This window comes from Heterocephalus glaber, unplaced genomic scaffold (assembly GCF_053883595.1).
Source record: "Heterocephalus glaber isolate CG9 unplaced genomic scaffold, H.glaber_assembly_v1.0 deba00001546, whole genome shotgun sequence".
NCBI lineage: Eukaryota > Metazoa > Chordata > Mammalia > Rodentia > Bathyergidae > Heterocephalus > Heterocephalus glaber.
In genome coordinates this window covers 772,879-779,217 of record NW_028258339.1, presented here as the reverse complement: position 1 = coordinate 779,217, position 6,339 = coordinate 772,879, and positions in this window count along the sequence as shown.

The following is a 6,339-nucleotide window of genomic DNA, read 5'->3' as shown; positions in this document are numbered from 1 at the left end:
GACTGCAGAAGGGTTTTGTTTTGTTTTTTTTGTTGTTGTTTTTGCTTAAATTCTTTTATTGTTACATTTTAGTTATACAGTACGTTTACATTTATCATTGGGTGCTTGTACCTGTACATGATGTATCTTGGTTCTTATCTTTTCCCCATTCCCTGTGCTCCCTTCCCCCCCCACCCCGCTCCACCCTTCCCTATTTACAAAGACTTTGTTTCCATTTTTTCCTTTTCTCATACTTTTTCCTTTCCCTTCTTTCCTTTCCCCTTCCCCTCCCACTTCCTCTACCCCTTTGGACATCTAGACACAAGCCACAACAGATGCCTTGTTGAATTAAGAAAAGTCAGCTGATTACATTGCTTTGTTTTTTAGGTAAAAGGCTGAGATATTTCATCTTACACTTGCAAATTGTGGAATTCAAGTCAGCACATTCTTTTGTTCTCTCTCCCCATTCTGTCTTTTCTCCTTCCACTGATTGGTCTTTGCCTTCAGGGATCTTACCTTCTATTTGAGAAGGAAGTCACATAAATGTGAGAAGCTCAATAAAAGTTTGTAACTGATAAATGGTCTTTGTAGTACAGATGGTTAACATGAAAACCTGGCACAGAAAAGAATGCAAGGTGAATTTATCATCAATAACACTGTGCTCACTTGAATTTCACAATTCTACTGACTTATAGGTTCAGGTGATTTTGCCAATGTAAGACCAAATGATATCTAAGCCTTTTACCTACCAAATAAAGTAATACAAGTAGCTAGTGTAATCCAACTAAGGCATCCATTCAACAAATATTTCTTAGGGGCCTTTTTAGCATCAATAAAAATGTACTTTGGGCCGGGGATTTAGCTCTGTGGTTTCGCCGCCTGCTGCACAAGTGCAAGGACCCAAGTTCGATCCCCGGTACCAAAAATAAATAAATAAATAAAAATAAAAAATAAAAATAAAAATGTACTTGTACTTAGTAAGGAGTTGAGATGACTTATTCAAATTCCCTTTTCTACATTATTTTGTAGAGTTTTCTTCACACATCTTTAACAAGTGTAGTGGTTCCCAAACTTCAGGTATTTATAAGAAAACTTAAGGAATTTTTTCTTTTCTGTTCTTTCTCCTCTCTTCCCCTCTTCTCTGCACCTCCTTCCCTCTTCTTCTCCCTCATATTCTCCCCCCCTTTTCCTTTTTTTGTCTTCCTTCCTTTCTCTTCTTTTTTACCTCTCCCATTGTATGGCTGTGCTACAATTTGTTGTTTATCCAAACACATGATGTTGAATATTTTTTGTTTTCATCTTTTGTGTATCACTACAAATAAATATTTTATGAACATTCATGTACAAATATTTGTATAGACAATCTTTCTTTCCTCTTGAGTAAATAATAGTAAAATGGCTGGGTCAGATGCTTAATATTTATTTAACTTTTTTTTTTACTACTGGGGAAAAAACCCAGGGACTTGCCCATGCTAGATAAGCATTGTGCCACTACCCAGACCAGAGTCTTAATTTTAATGAAGTTTAACTTATCAATTTATTTTTTCTATATTGGCATATCTTTACATTACATGATATTTATATTCATTTTGTGGAATTGGCTCTTAGGGCTTGAAAAACTTGGCTCCAAACTCCCTTTACCTTTGAATTTTGTGTTGAGAAATCTACTGTTACTCTGATAGTCTTCCCTTTATATGTTATTTGATATTTTACTCTTATCAGCTTTTAATATTCTCTATACTGAATTTCTAGGATTTCATGGAGAAATTCTTTTCTGGCTATTTCATATTCCATATGTCTCCTTTACCTGAAAGTTGAATTGTTTCTATAGACATGGAAAGCAAATGAGATGTTTTTTCTTGTACTTTTTCCTTTATTTTCTGAATCGTTAGCTATAGATAAAATCCACACAGGGCCGGGGATTTAGCTCAGTGTTTTCACCGCCTGCTGTGCAAGTGCAAGGACCCGAGTTCGATCCCTGGTACCTCCCAAAAGAAAAAAATCCACACAAGCTTTTAGTTTTGTTACTGAGAAGCCAGGTCCTAATGCTGTGAGGTCCGAACCCCCCGAGGATCTGGCAACATACCTCAATTTTGTGTCTTTCACAAAAGATTTCAGACATGCCTTCATATGGAGCAAAGATAGAATTTTTTTTTTTTTTGGTATCCCAGGGATCGAACTTGGGACCTTGCGCTTGTGAGGCAGGCGACGGAACCACTGAGCCAAATCCCCGGCCCTGGATTTATCTTAAAATGGTAGATTTTCAGAGAGAGAATACACCTTTGAGAGTGAAAGTAGGCAAGTGCCAAAATGGCAGTTGCAATGAATGAGATCTCAGGTTACATTTATATAATAAACTGGGTTTTTTGAGGAATATCCTTTCCTTCTTCTGAGATCATTATTTTTGTATAAATAAAATGGATTATGTTTATCTACCTCAGAGAGAAGTAGGTCCTTGTTTACTACTTAGGTGGATGTCTCCTTTTAGTTTGATTTCAGACCTTGAGGTTTTTCCAAACCCTCACCCATGATCTGGACTTCGAATAGACCCTGAACCTTATCGGTATGCTCAGAGGATGTTATCTTCTCTGAGGCTAAGGTTAGAAACTGTAAGTTTGTGTGCGGTTCACCTATAGATAATGATCAAGAACACAAAGGAAAAAAATATCTTCTTTGCTTTTCAATTAGCATTGAGAAATGAGTGTTGGATCTCCTTCCATCCAGATATAAGCAGAATACAAGCTAGTGCATCAACTGATGAGAGGCTTCCTAGTCAACCTGTAGTTGCAAATATAGCAGAGACCAGTTGAGACTGGCCAACATTCTAGATCTAGGATTCAGGCAAGTCATGTTACACCTGATCCCTAGCCTGTAGACAGGAAAGATGGACTCCTTCTTACCCTTCCTACTGGTTTATTTCCTTTTTTCTCTGAACCAAGTGTTCTTTACCTGCACGTGTGTCCCACGAACTTGCCCTTCAGATGCATCCTATGACTACACTCTCATTAGACTTCTTTTGTAAAGATGGGGGGAAGCGATCAAAAGTATCTTATATGCCAGCTTTCTTTGCTTTAAAGGTTAATGCTGACATATTTCTAATGTAAATTAGATCCAGGTATAATAGCACTCATGGATAAAATGGACCCCCCTTGTTTGGATGACTTTCCATCTCTTGAGCCACATCCATTTCTTACCCAGTCAACTCCGGATATTAGGAAGAAATTTAAAAAGATGTCTTTGGGACCTGAAACTCCTATTGATGACCTACTAAATGCTCCTAATTCTGTTTTTTATAATGGGGATATAGAGGAGGAACAAAGAGGGGGAAAAAAGGAAGCTAAGACAAAAAGAGAACAAGAGGACTAAAATGTTAGATTTTTAATATTTTGTCACTGAACAGTGAGGATGTTTGTTAATGTTTATATATTTTTCTTTGTTTGCTTTTGAAATTGGATCATTCCTGTTGATCTTCCTTTCAAATTTACTAATTCCTTGTCATTTACTTTTTTTTTTGGTACCAGGGATCAAACTCGGGTCCTTGTGCTTTCACAGCAGGCTGCGAAACCACTGAGCTAAATCCCCGGCCCATGGTCATTTACATTTTGTTTGTGGGTTCATCCAGTGAATGTTTTATATACACTAATGTATTATCCTTTTCTAAACTTTCCATTTTTAAAATTAATATGTTATTATGTAGAGAATGTCTATTTTTATTAATTTCCAGATGTGTTTATTTTTTCCTCATGAAACAAAGATACAGTATATTTTTTAAAAATTTAAACCATTGACCAATTCTTGAGATTTTATTGTGGTGTTATAGTCATATTTCATATTCGCAGTATTAATCCTTTATCAGATATATGATTTGAAAATATTCTCTCCCATTCTGTGAGTGGTCTTTTTGTTTTCTTGATGGTGTCTCATGCAAAATGTATTATTTTTATGATGTTTAATTTGACTTTTTTGTTACCTGTACTTTTGGTATTATATCCATGAAATCATTGCCAATAACTAATGTTATAAAGATTTCTGTTTTCATCTAAGAGTTTTATATTTTTAGCTCTTACTTTAAGATCTTCGACTCATTTTGAGCTAATTTTTATATCTAGTTTTGGATAAGCAACCAACCACATCCTTTTGCATATTAATATCCAATTTCCCAGTATGATTTATTGGAAAGACCATCCACCTGGAAAGATAAGGCAGCAGGGAGATTGATACTCTTTGAATCTTGTTTTCCAGATTCCTCAACAATTGAAGTCCCTATAAGTGGCAAAGTTTCAGAGTTATATAGGTGATAACAGATCCCACAGATGTCAGCATGGCTTCTACAACTTTCCTCTCTGTGTAGCTTTTCTGCCATTCTAGAGTCAATTTTTCCCATACCTCATTGCTACCGAACTATACAGGGAAAGACTTGGCTCTTGGTCATCTTGGCTTATAAGGAGCCTGAACTCAGGCTCAAGGCAGGGTTGTGTCTTTAGCATATGAGAAGGAGAAATTCCTTTGAGACCTAAAACCTCTATGTAGCATCCCAGTGTTTTTGCTACCAGTGGAAACTACTTGAGCTTTCACTAAGCTTTCCTTGGATTTGCTATGTATTTATATGGTATAGATGGAAGTGTCATGTAACACAATTGATAATGCTAATGTACTGGTAACAAACTACATACTAGAGTCTGTGTGAACCTGAGAAAAGCACTAAACCTTGAATCCCTCAAACTCTTCACCTATGTAATGGGGATAATCATGCATCAGAAGGTTGTTGTATGAATTACATAAGATAATGCACATAAATTACTTTCAAGTGTGTCTGGCTCATTTTGATCACTATATAAAATTTAGCTTTGTCATGCTTAGTATCACTATTATTTTTAATAACTCAGGTTTTCACAAAAATGGCTACCATTTAATACTCCAGTAGGCTACTACACATTGTATGTTTCCTAGGGCCAGATTATCACATCCTCAAAGCAACATCTAATCTAATTTAATCTGTATTAAAGACACAGGACTTTTGTATATGTTGTCTGGATGGCAAGGACAATACTTAATTCTTTTCCATCATTCTGAGTGGTGCACCACTAATAATAGTAGTTACCACCTATGGAGAGACTAGCATACCAACACTAATATCTCATGATAATTCTAGAAGGTAAGTTTTATTTTCTTCATTTCTTCATAGGTGATTAAACAGGCTCAAAATCATAGATGATCTTACTGGTCACAAAGCTAAAAAGATATAGCACAGGATATATCTGGCTTCAAAGCCTTTCTGCTCAGACTGCCTTTTGTTTCAGTAGTGTATGGTATACTATAAACTTACTTCCCAGCTGAGCAGTAGGATCAGTGAAGGCAGTAGCCATGCTGCGTTATTCTTATATATTCAGTGAGATCCTAGAGAAGTAGAAGCTAGAGTGTAATTAAATGTATAAGAAATTTATTAGGGTAAATGACTATTAGAGAAAGTGTGGAAGGAGGTGGGAGAGACTGGAAGACCTCTCTGACTGTGATGCTAGATTGACCTACAGTGATGAATACAGGGAATGATGGTTGGATATAAGTATCTTAAACTGCCATGTAGTTCTAATAAAAGATGAGTGAGTCATCATAGAGGTCTTGGGCCTGAGTCTCCAGGAATAGGCCTGCCTTAGTAGTTCTGCCACACCAGTTGTTGTCCAGGAGCAACCCGTAGGAAGTATGGTTTCAATGCAAACATGTCAAGGGTTTAGGAACAGTGCAGATTATATTATTGTTTGGTTGTGTTCCCTGAAGTTAAAGATCTGGAAGGCATTAATTTCATGTCCTTAAAATAGTGGCAAGTACATTTTAGGTACTCAAGTAGTATCCATTGATGACAATTATATAGGAATATCATTTGTATTTTTTAAATTAGCTTGAAACTACTTTGGAAATTTGTATGAAACTAAATATCCAATTACCTTATGACCAAGAATGAATTCTGAGCCATTCATTGCAGAGAAATGAAAATTTAGGTTCACACAAAAGCTTATATACAGATTTTTATCACAGGTATGGTTCCATTTATATAACATTGCTAGGGTTAGGGACAAGAGGGTTGTAGAGGGAAGTTGATATGATTATAAAAGAGCAACACAAGGGATGCTTGTGATGATCTTGACTGTGGTGGTAGACACATGAACCTATACATGTGATAAGATTTCATGGAACTAACACATATATATATGCATAAGTGAATATTAATAAAATTGGAGAAATAATAAAGTAGGTGGACTATCAATGTCATTAGTATCCTTGTTGTGATAGTGTACTGTGGATAAAGGGTACACAGGATTTCCCTATATTCTTACAGTTAAATATGGATATAAAATTGTTTCA